Source organism: Cupressus sempervirens, chromosome 3 (genome assembly GCF_028749045.1).
Source record: "Cupressus sempervirens isolate cs-2001-9-10 chromosome 3, ASM2874904v1, whole genome shotgun sequence".
Classification (NCBI taxonomy): domain Eukaryota; kingdom Viridiplantae; phylum Streptophyta; class Pinopsida; order Cupressales; family Cupressaceae; genus Cupressus; species Cupressus sempervirens.
This window is the reverse complement of record NC_143120.1, coordinates 286,158,600-286,171,782: the sequence shown is the minus strand read 5'-3', so window position 1 is coordinate 286,171,782 and position 13,183 is coordinate 286,158,600. Positions and strand designations below refer to the sequence as shown.

Genomic DNA, 13,183 nt, shown 5'->3' with positions numbered 1-13,183 from the left:
TCATTTATAAACCTATAGAATGTATCCAAATGATAGATTGCATATCTTCTCCATTCTCCATAAAACTTTTGGACTAAATTGAATAATCTAGAACATAGTTTATCTGGCTTGTAACTAAATATTTTGAGATTCAGAGGTCTAGTACCTTTGAGAATCAATGATTTTCTTTGATATAAATAATTAGTTTCCTTTTTAAGAATTTTCACTTTGTTTCTGGGTTATCTTGACTAATAGATTCATTAATCATTATCTAGATAGAGTTCCCACCTCCTTTTCAGGAAATATATCATTTGGTCTATATTTTGGGTTCTCCCTCCAGCAGAGTGCAATTTGAACAAAACTTGTCTTCTTGTCTGTGAAACTAAAAACTCAAGGCAACTTCACAATATGAATTGTGAGCAACTCTCCCAAGTAGAGTTGCTAATCTATTGGTTCCTCAAATTGTTGGTTTGAAAACCTATGAGCCTTGCTTTCTCAATGCTAGAAAATCCAAGACAATTTGGCCAATGACTAGGGCTTGAACTAAAAGGTAAAACCCTCTTCACTTCAGGATCTGCTAACTTGGGTGGGTATACTTGATGAGGCTCTTTTCTTATGAGTTGTGCAAATTTTACTACTTGATGCTCTTGAGATAGCAAGAACTCCCAAGGAGAAATCAGGGATGTAATGTTGAATATGCTTTGTTGATTCTTAAGATATTTTTTTTAGATGTGAAGATATGACATAAATGGTAACAATGACTTAATGTGATGTTGGTAATCAAATAAAGGACCTTATTGACTATTACTAATTATCAACTTAACAATAGCTAGAATAGTCCTTTTCCATTGGGTAAATGGAGTTTAACATTGAATCAAAATATCATCAAAACTCTCGAAGACAATGTACACACCATCAATTATTAGATAGAGAACTTTTATAGAATATGAACCCTAGTCTAAGTGAATTTAACCTCAATGACGGAGACCAATTAGATAAACATTACATAGCATACAACATTTGATAATCAAAGACATGTATAGAATTCAATCCATCGATAGTAACATACATTCAAGAGGCAATACTAAAAGATGATTTATTGAACATGCACATATTCAAATAGAGTATCAAAGGAAAGTATCTTTTATTGCTATATGGAATAAAGAACAATAGTAAAGCAATGAAGATTGCATAAATCTTGAAATTGCACCAAACATTAAAGTTAAAACTAATTAATGATATTGCATGAATATGGAAATATATCCAAAATGTTGAAATGTGTGATATATCGTACATGTATAATATGTATCTTCTTATGGCTTGTGTTTAAATAAGATCCTGGTATCCTTTCTTATACAAAATGAAAGGGTACAACATAGCTTTAGATCTTTTCATCTTATAACTATCCATAACTAACTAAATAGTAAAACATATAAGCTAAAAACTAACTTAATAGGGTTGTTTCTGGTTCATTTTGTAGTAGTGACCTCTTCTTCCTCATTAGTTGTTGTCTCCACTTGTGTTGGTTCAGGTACTGCCATGTAATCATTGATCCACTTAGAAATCTGTGTGTGGGAAGACCATGTAAATATGTAGACCTCAGGGATAAATATATGTATGTCTTGCCACTTCTTCCCTATGGTAACTTGAGCATCCATTTGGAATTTAATAAACTTTTTTCTCTAGAAGGATGATCCTATCCAACAGAGTGTGGAAGTCATTAATCTAAAAGATATGATTTTCTTTGAAATGGTTCATGGCCCTTTGTGGAAGTGTTGTCATTTCACCTTTCCATACCTCCAAGCATTTGATATGTCCATCATCATCAAGAAGATAAGGTATAATTAATGATCAATAGAAGAGATGAGGTGTACCCTTTGTTTAGTTTTTTGCTTCTCTTGTTCCACATAAGTTATTTTGTATAGCCTTCATCATATCTATTGTATCCTTAATCAATCAGGGGTCATTAAAACCCTGATCATGCACTTCATTTCATCTTCCAATAATCATCTTGATCCTGAATGCCAAGATATCCTCAAGGTTCTTATAAGAGCATTTCTTGTGCATGTCTTCATATTTGATCTCCTCAATTTTCCTTTCTTTGATTTCAATATTAGGTATTGTGGATTGGTTAACAACCATAGCTCTAGGTACTATAAGGGCTTTCATACTATTTAGATGACTCTCCAACCTTCTTATTTTTGTGTGCATTTGATTAATGATGGCATTCATGTCCATCTCTCTTGTAATTCCTCAATTTGATCCTTCATGTGCTTCATTTGTGCCCTGTTGAACATGGTTATGTGCATCAATTCATTTGCAAAGGCTAATGGATTAATGTTATCAATGGTTTGGACAACTACCATCCCTTGTGTTCCTCTAAAGACATCAATAGGTTGGGTTTTTCACCTTTAAAGGTGATCCAAGTAGCTAGGGATTCAATTTCTGAATCAAATCTTGACCCTTCTATCTTCTCCAAAGTTTCAACTTTAGTGGAAAATGTAGTATCGTCCCGTTTTGTTACTTGGTCTAATAGGAATAATTCCTTAGGCATAAGACCAAGTACAATGATGATGTCTCTAGCTTCTTCTTCAGTGTAGTTTATGTCATCAAGATGCAATTCATCTATCATTTGTTGTGTCACAATAAAATGTTGAGATTTATCAATACCTTCAAACCTCTTCTTCTTCCTTTCATCAAAATCCTTCATTTTGTATTTGATCCAAAAGTCCTTGAACTCTAGTGTCTTAGTGAAATCTTCCTGTTCAATGAACCATTGAGAAATTGCTTCCCTCTCATCATCAATGTAAATTGGCATGTCATTCTCCATTGTTAATGCTTGATATCCATGCATTTCTTCTTTGAACATTGGGACAGGCTCTAGTTCTTTAGTTGTGGTACTTTCTTTTAAACTTTTCAAAATGTGGGAAACATCCTTTGACCCCCCCTCATCATATGGATCCTTGTAAGTGACTAGTGGGGTGATACTTTCCTTAGACTTATTAACCTTGGATTCCGAAGTTGAACCTCATGTCAATAGTTTCCTATTCTTCTAAGTAGGTGGGGGCTAAGATTGCTAAACTTCTTTTCCCTTTTTTTGTTTTACATACTCCTGATGAATTTCATCAAATTTTTGAATACATTTACCAAATCTGGTAGCATCTAACTCATTCTCATCATATGAACAAGGGAAACCTTCATTCAACCTTTATTTCTCAATGTTCAATAAAATACTCCACTTCTTCATCTTTTGCATAATTTCAGGAATATGATCACAAATCCTTATACTATCATCCTCAAAATTGAATTGGTGATGTTGCCTTGCAACAAAAGACTTGATATGACCCTCTAGGTCATATTGCCTTTCATTTGCCCTTTGGAAACCAAAATTATTCATAATATACTCTTGACCTCCTTAATGTTTAAGTAGCCTATTATGAAACCATCAAATTGTATAAAGTGGGGCATGTGATTCACTTTCTTCTTAGTCTATGCAATGTCTTTTTCAATCCACATTAGCTACCAGATAAACTGAAGAAAACCTACCCTTTCAGACACAAATTGAGGTAGTATGTGAGGTTGTTTCCTACATCCATACAACCTATAAGAATTCCATTGTTTATTTGTGGTGGTGAGTTTTAGAGAGCTCCTAAACTGGTCAACATATTGGAATAACAAAAGATGGAACAACAAAGAGTAATTCTTGAATGTCTTAGCAGATTTCCACTTAGCCAACTATGTGTTAAGGGTTCTCTCAATCTCACTTGCAAAATTGAACTCCAAGTAGGAATGAGGGTTCTAAATTCTCATAGAAATGTCATTAGACCAAAAGTGATTTTCTCTTTAAGTTCATCTGAAAAGTGGTGTGCCCACACATAATATGTGTTCTTGAAAAAGTTCATAAACCTGTCATCACATCAAGAGTCAACAAGAATAAGTTTAATCGACCTATCAATCTATGTATGTGACTAGTATTCTCAAACTTATTGAATAATTTTGCAAGAAAAAGAAGGGCTGCAACAAGCACTTAACTGATTTCTCAAAATGGTTTCACAACCATTTATACATTCTAGCTTAGACATCTAAGGTGGGGATTAATGTTTTCGAGTCTCTTTTTCACATTAGTTTCAATCTTGGTACCTGTGAAACCTCTCCAATATTCACTTAATAATAAAGTCACTACATTTATGTTGATTAAAGTGAATTTCTCTTTACAAAATTCATGTTTTCTCATTGGATTAGCCAATTTTCCTAGGCAATTTTTTTAAATTTTTCTATTAAAAAATTCTACAAAAATAAGAGAATCATGGAAAATGGTGGCAATACTTGTAGGTCATGACAACTGGTAGCACACAATGATGAGTCGTGTGCATGTTAGTTTAACATCAAGTGCATCCACCTATATCACTTTATTTCTATATTAGGGGGTGCTCCTCTAATGCATCAAACATGTACTTTGCATTCAAGTCTCTACTCTATGATAATTTCACTCGTCTTTAGTTTCCTAGACAAATTCCTACTCATTTTTCTATATTTGACCATTTTCATGCCTCACACTGCTCAAGTACTTGAAGCTCACATTAAAATTGCAAGTATATGTGGATTTTGTTTGATGTTTGATTGCCTTATTCTAAGTTTTTGAAGTCTAAAGAAAACCATAGACTAACATTAGAAGTTGAACATTTATGGAGCACTTTGCCTTTGGTACTGTAAAATATATCTCCTCCAATTCATTTCCCTTGAACTGTTGTAGTCTTTTAAAAAAGTTTAGGGTTCAATAGTTTTCTTTTATTTTATTGTTCCAAACTCTAGGCCATACTTGTAATTGTTGTCCCAAATTCTAAAAGGTTCATAGATGAATGTCTCATACATATAATGAGATGGAATTGCGGGTTAGTAAAGTTAGATTTATTAGTAATAAAACCATGTTCTTCTAAGTTGCATTATAGATTTTTATTTTATTTTTTGAAAGAAAAAAATATCTTGTAGACCTATTACATAAAAAATGAATTTCAAACTAATCTAAATTGTTGTTGTCTTTGAGGGTCATTTTAATATTTCAAACACTTTGAGTGACTATTCTAAAATTTTCATTTCAATTTCCTCCAAACACCTTTATAGCTCAGGCTAATCAATGACTTACACAAAATACTCAACTATATGTTCTACGAATAAAATCATTAACCAAGTGAATCTCTCTACATGTTTCATACATATAATGGTGAGAAAAAATAGGTGTTCTTGTGAGATGGGCTTTGTATAGCCTAATGATCATATAATATTAAGAATTATTATATTTTTCCCTAGTGCATGTCACTAATATTTGTATGAAAATTGTTGAATTACCTTGAAATCATTAGTTTATGAATTTTACAGATTGATTTTCTATTGGTGTATAAATATATAATATTTACATATTCATGTTGGCTTTCATTACTTATCTATCAATGTGCTAGCATAGTTGCCTTTGTATCTTTGGAACATGTGAGTTATAAAGATATGGTCTTCACCATCATAACAAATATTATATTATATATTATTTTTAAAACTAATTTGAATTATGTATTTGTCAACTCCTAATATTTGTTGCACTTGCACCTATGATAAAAAAATAATTCCTATTTGCAATCTTCTCATGTACAAGCTTCATTTGTTAGAGAACATAGGCATGATTGATCCTATCAATTTTTTTAATGTCTAGTAGGTATTGTTTACGTGGAGAACACAACCATAACAAAAATGTCCCTAGAAATTTTTTTATGTGGATCCATGCTTTTGATATCTATTCTTATGTGGGTATGTCTTTTATCTTTTTTAGAACTAATCTATTTTTCCAACAATGAAGAAGTATTTTTACATTTTTGTTAAACACCACATTACATGTACTATCAAAAGTTATTTATTACCCAAAATGTGTTCACTGATAAGTGTCTTGAGAATGAGAATCAACCTCAATCCTTTTGCTCGAATTATTAGGAGAGATAGGATGCTAAGAGGGGGGTGAATCAATATCCTCAAACTTTTGCCTTCAAACAAATTTAGAACTTTTTCTTTTTCCCTTTCGTATTTCAATAATCACTAACCTTTTATCACAATGCTTTGTAATTGAAAATAGAATAACTAATTCAACATTCACCAACTAAAATAAATATGCTCATGAAACATAACACATAACACATTCATTTGGTATCGCATAAACCCTTGGTCAGAGGGAAAATTGTGGTGGGGATGGTACCCACAAATCCATCACTACTACAGTAAGAGGGTGCCTTGTTAGAGCTACAATAGTCTATCAATTTTGATGACTTACTTGGTTAGGAGAATACAATAAGACCTGAAAGGATCCACCTTTTTCAAGGATTTTACAACACTCTTCAAGTGTGTCCTCAGTTAAGGGATTTACATGTATAAGATTATTGCGTCCACCTTTTTCAAAGATTTAGGAAACTACTACAATAGTTAACAAGTAGCAGCAAATGATCTTTATAGTAGAAACTTACTTTTCTTGATGAGATCCCTCTTCCGCTCTTTAGTTATCACCTTTTTGTGATAGATTTGCAATTCCTTTCTATTATGTACTCAACCTTGATCTTTGACCAAGTTGTTCTGTCTTTTTCGCTTTAATACCTTACTCAACAACACAAATGCTTCGCTATCTCCTTAACAATAATACTACTCTCAACAACCTTAAAAATGTCCTTAATATATCCTTTTATAGTTATCCTTTTGTCTTTTCATTGTTTGACCTAGTTAAGGTTTTGGAACTTTCCAAAATTGTTCTTTGATCATAATGAACGGTTAGGATTGTATATGGTTATTATTCTTCTTTCATCCATTATTACCATTGATCCTTCCAACCTTGAAATCGACAACAATCGATTTACATTCTTTAATAAAATTATTTCAAATCTATACCTCGATCAACGTAAATCGTTTCTCCTTCTCGGGTATGATTATGTTGCATTAGATTTTGTGTCAATTTAGACTTTGATGTAGCCTCAACATCACTTAGTAAAAGCAATGTCCTGATATACTATCACTTGGTGTACTTTTTGCTTGATAGCCTCTATGCTTGGTAAACTTTGACCACTCAGTGTTGTCTCTGCCTAACTCTTCTTTTCGATATAAGTAGAATTATTCAATAAATACTTGAGCTCAGGTATACTAGTAATCTACTCATTCATCTCCTCCTCCATTGCTTGGTTTCTATTCACATTTTTTACACTAATTGGCAATATGATTACTTGTAGGAGTATTGCCTTTCATTTCCAAGAAAGTTCTTTTCCCTATTATTCTAGCCAAAAGAAGTTTGAGAGACTTGCTATCCTTGCATATTTCCATTCTACAAGAAGTTTTGATACAATGAAATGTTTGTCCTAGATTTTGACCTCTCTTATGTCTGGCTCATTGATCTATCATTCATATGAGAAACTTTCTCACTTACATTTGGAGTTTTCAAATCTATATGATATCTAATCATTCCCTTGAGATATCAGTTGGCTTCCATCAAAGCATTCATAATTACCCAATGATTTTTGTGTGAGGGAGCAACTACAATTATGGAAAAAAGTATGCAAATCTGAATATCAAGAGATGTTGTAAACCCATATGAGCTTGTCCTTGTATGGTTTGTATGACCCAATAAAATTCTCTTACTACAGTTTGTAAGACCCAATAAGCTTGTGCTTGAGTAGTTTGTATGACCCAATAATTGGATATTGATTGTCTGAGTAGGTAAGAGGAAGACACATTTAGGCTCGGTGATGCTAAATTCATTGAGATGTCTGGCAAGACCAATGTATGCTAAAAAAAATTTCTTTTAGGCTTCTTTTTTATTTTTACTTTTGCACAAGATTCCACTTGGGGAGTCTTCTCTCATCTAGGAAGATTCATGATACTTAACCCTTTTTTCTATTCTTATTTTTTCCAAATTGTCCTCAAATGTAAAAAGTTCCTTTCAAGCCACCTGCCACAATATTCTATAGGCATTGAACTATTTGACATAGAAAAGATGATTATTTTACTCTATCTTTGCTTTTCTCCCCACTTGCCTTGTTCCCAAGAAAACTACCTTTGAGTGCATCTTGTGAATTTACATTGAACGAAGGCTTTGACTTATCGCTCATATAACTAAATGTAAACTCTTAACCCCTCATCTTCTTTGCAGCTCTCAAACAATAATCAACTATCAATTCATATTAATTACATACTAAAAAAGGTCAAGTATCTTACCACTAAGTGCTTTTCCCGCTTCCTTATCTCATAAATATGAGATCAATTTCTCCCATTATGTTTAGAGTAATTATGCCTTAGGTTCTATCGATCTTACATATGTAATTACAACTTAAGTGTTTTTCCCTCTTCCTTATCTCATAAATGTGAGATCAGTTTCTCCTACTATGTTTAGAGTAATTATGCCTTAGGTTCTGTCGATCTTATATATGTAATTACAACTTAAGCTCTACTGAACTGTTGTACATGGCCCCCCCCGGAAAAAAAAAAAAAAAAAAAAAAAAGAAGAAGTAAAAAAAAGTAGGGAAAAAATATCTTATACAAAGAGATATATCACTAGACATGTAATTATACTCGCCTTAAAAGATCGGATTAGAGCAAGAACAAATCAATGGATTTAGTGACCCTTTCTTTACATTTCCCCTCACATTGAATCACATTTCATCAGATCTAAAAGTACAGTTCCTTTTTTAGCATGTGAGACTTTGTGTCTAAAATTTCATAAATTATAAATGTGCATTAGGTTTCCTGAAAGAGTTACTATAGAATTTGAAGAAGGCTTGGATCATTTACAAAGTTTTATCTATATAAATATGTTATAAATGGTCATTGTTTTGGAGTCAATATAAACACAGTTGAAATATCCTTTGGAAGGTCCAAATTGAAAGCTTAAAATTGTTGGGACATACAAATCAACTAACCTGGCATGAAAAAATGATAGCATGTAGAAAAATCGCAAATTGTTATGGAGATTATATAAATAGAGCAAAAATATCCTTTGGAAGGTTCATTTTGAAAGCTTAAAACTGCTAGGACATACAAAACATCTAACCAGACATGAGAAAATGATAGCATATGACTAAATTGCCATTGTTATAGAGTCAACATAGACGATCAACACATCAACTAGGGAACTTGCATGTGAAGGGGCTTCAATAGAGGAGCACTTCCAAATCGACACTAGGTTATGAAGTTTTGTTAATACAAAATAAATAACTTTATTAAAGAAGAGTATAGACCCTTAAATTGAAAAGTCTACTTAGAGGTACCTAATGCTAGATTAGCAAGAAGGAAAAATAAACAAAGGAAAGATATTTCATTTTATTTATCATTTTTCACTATCCAAATTCTCAATCTCATTGTCTTGAACATTTGCGCATCTTTCTCGTGTGTCATACAAATATAATGAAAAACATCTACAAGAAGTTGAGGCTTAAGAGGAGAAGTGGAAAACATGTATAATGAAATAGTCTTAGTTGAATCTCAATCCTATTTTGTACAACACTAGGGCAAATTATAGCTCCCTATGCACAACCCTTATGCTCTCATGGGAGTTGTTTGGGCTCTATTTTTGTGGAGCGGGTTAAACATTTATTTGGAATCTTTTCCTACAAAATAGGAGCTTCGACTTTTTAGCTCCCTTAATTTGAGGTGAAAATGAGGTGGGACTTATAGATTTTTTTGCTACATGTCAAGAATCTGTTTATTATTAGAAAAATTAAATTATGATTGTAATAAAACAATAACATCAAAAATTTAAATTCTTAAATTGATTTTCTTGAAACCAGTAGCTTTCTTAAACTTAGAAGCTTAATTTTTAAAGATGAGACATACTAAAAACAATGAGACTCGGCTTTAAATAGTCCTAATGACACACAGCGGCTCCATTTTTAAGGAAGCCGGCCATGGGACCTCAGCCTAAAGAAACACGTTAAAATATGTGTAATACATCCAAACGTCATTTGCCCTAAATAGAAAGGGAAATTCTCTGAAGAGGCTCAAATAACTGGATAATGGACGGCGCATATGCATTCCAAGCTCTCTGGAATGAATCTACGTCTGATATCGAGCAAAGAACACGCCAAAACGCGTGAGGAAGAATAAAAGCAAAAGATTAGAAGAGAATCTTACTTAAATCAAAGGTAATTCTAAATTAAGGGAACTTAATTAATGTCACGAAATCACATGGAATGATCGTCGCCTCACGCGTTTTGGTAAGAAAATGCCATTAAATTGCTGTAGATCGGCTCCCGTTTTCCAAATACAGGCTTCCGTTCATCTCTATTTTGATTTCTTCATACGCTCTCCATCCGTGTTTCATCTGTTCAGGTTCGGATGGCTTCACGTCATAAATCCACTAAAGATGTATCTGCATATTTTTTGTGGATATATTTTTAATATGGTTTTGTGGCGGAGGTCGTCCGAACTTTTATGGAAGAACAGGGATGAAGTGCACGATGAAGTTTCTATGTTGTACAGAAAGGTTTGGTTGGTGCTGTATTGTAAAGGATAAGGTAAATGCTTGGTCTTGACTTTGTTTTCCTTTTATTGCCGGATGAACTAGGTCTTCGTCTTTCCCTTGTAAAGTTGTCTTAAGGATTTAGAATGCCCATTTAGGTGGGTTTAGAATGTCAATCGCTTCTGTTTCGCGTGAGGTTGGAACTTCTTGTTAGTATTTAATCTTCTGCGGTTAGGGTTAGAAAATAGGTTTTGTAGGTTTTATTATTTACGTCTGCAAAGTTTGCACATGTATTCTAGGGTTTTAAGAGCTGTAGCAACAATTGCAAGGGTTAAACCAGATCCTTGAGGTAACGCTCTTATTCGTTTAAAAACCTAATATTGGCTGAGTCGTTATAAAGATTTCGGGTTTACTGAGAAACCCCAAATTTATCATATTGTTTGAAGTTTTGGATTTTGTTTGCGTGCGTTGAGCTTGAAATCAGCTTAGATGTCTCTCTCATTAGGTTCGAGGGCATAGATTTATGTCTGCATCGGTGTTTCTAGGGTTACTGTTGCCAATAAAAATCGTTTCAGTGTTTTCGTCTGGGATGTTGTTTGACCAGATGTGTTGCCAGGTTGTGCATTGTTCGGTCCTTTTTCTCACTTCATTAGTCTCAACGTGCCGCCTGGCCTCGAAGTAAACATTAGGCACGATGTAAATTATAGGTCCTCTCACATACAACGTGACCTGGTTAGTGTATGATATCTAATACCCACGCTTAAAATAAATACGAATAGCATAGAAATAGAAACCCTTATCAGATAAGTGTTTTGTAATTTTGGGTGAAATCATTGGGCAGAAGAATCGGAGCTTAAAATTGACACTCGATCATTGGGAAGATGGCAGGGCATATATCCATCAGCGAGGAGAGGCTTTTCATCTATTTTCATATTACCAAATGATGGCCATCTGACTAGCTCTGGTTACCTCAGGGCACCGCAGTAAGAACAGACCAAGTGAGGAATTTGACCTATTTGGCTACAGTAAACATAAGAGCAAGTAATAAAGCCACGATTTTTTATACAAATATTGTATTTTCAATAATGATTAAGTTATTTGTATGCCCAAATGAATTGTAGTCTGCCATAAGCTCACTTACACTCCACAATTTACACCATACCCTCATCTGAAAAATGAACAGACGAAGTGAGGAATTTGACCTATTTGGCTATGGGTAACATAAGAAAAAAGATTACGGCTATATTTCTATATAGCTATTATATTTTCATAAATGCTTCAGTTAATCATACGCCCAACTGAATTGTAGTCTACCGAGACATAATCAGCCACCGAGACATAATCAGCCAATATTTGCAATTGGTTTTCTCACATAAGCTGATGGATGATTTACCATCAAGTATATCTCACTAACCCTAACTATATGCACCACTTCGGGGTTGTTCTGGAATCTGGGTGCCAAAAGCTCTTGCCTACAAATATCGTTCCCATTACTACAAAGGTTACTATTGCTTATCAATTAACGTTCTTCTCAAATACTGCTATTATAAGATTTGACAATTTTTCAACTCTATTTTGCTTGATAACTATTTGTTGACCTAACAGGAAATGGGTCAAGGCAGCAGTTTTTTACCATAAAGCTTGAATTCAACTTTTCTCAACCTACGAGGGAAGGGACAAATGGCAGCTCCCACATTGTGATGTAGGACTGGCCAAGCTATACATGATAGAACAAAGAATGATATGACAGAAAATTGTGTAAAGCTAGATGTGTATTTCAGGATGTATCATACTCTGGACACGAAACATACCTGAGATTTATGCTTGAGTAACAAGATTTTTTGGTTGAGTAGCCAAGTCTGGAACTGTGAATGGCAACCTCTCCCTTCAACATCTTCAATTCTTTCGTCATACTTGGTCTGAATGATATTGTAATGTGTGTGCATAGAATGCCCTACTAAATTGAATCTTTATATTCTATTCATTGCTTCGCTCGCAAGTAATCTGCTTTCTACTATATATGGGTTTTTGTTGTCCCTGGCGGCATATTAGTAAATATAATTTCTGTTACCATTAATTTGAAATTATTTTGGCGAAAACTTGGAACAGGTTCTGTTGGTTTATCTTACTAATGAATTGTTAGTATGATAACACAGAAATAGACATTAGAACAATGTGTTTTTGAAAGCCAATCTGAAAATCTTGAAGCACAAATAATGCTGGATTTGTTTGCTTCTTTCATGAATTCTTGGTCTGAGGATAGGTTATTAAACATTTAAACATGGGATAATGTTCCCCAAGACTGTCTAAAAAAATTCAATATTTTGCATTGAACATCTTAACACACTACGATACAGGAAACAGATAAATGGCAGCTCCCGCATTAAGATGTAGGAAATTTTGTTATGTTGAAGAAATGATATACCTGTGCGCAATTTAGTGTACTGATCCCATTGCATTGGAGGTATAGACACTTCCGCCGTAAATGCAGCTAAAATCAAGAATCTATTGACTTTACAATATGCCAATGCCATTACTCTTTCACTAACCTACTAGGCCTTCTACTACCATTCTGTGCATTTAAGCACCATATAAATGTCTAAATTATCATCAAGAGTTATTGCTTACCAACATTTGTGCTGCCAGTGCAGACACATCTCAGCGTAACAAGCTTCCCAGGCTGTTGGCATCTACTACTACCCATCTTGCACCTTTTGCGTTCAATATTTTTTG

At 33.6% G+C, this 13,183-nt stretch overlaps 1 long non-coding RNA gene across 1 annotated transcript; it reads left to right on the top strand.

Annotated features, from left to right (window-relative positions):
• Positions 1-10,081: 10,081 nt before the first annotated feature.
• On the top strand, positions 10,082-12,453 carry LOC149566073 (uncharacterized). The gene is made up of 2 exons (XR_016361527.1): positions 10,082-10,505; positions 12,056-12,453. It is a non-coding gene; the product is annotated as an uncharacterized LOC149566073 (long non-coding RNA).
• Positions 12,454-13,183: the final 730 nt, after the last annotated feature.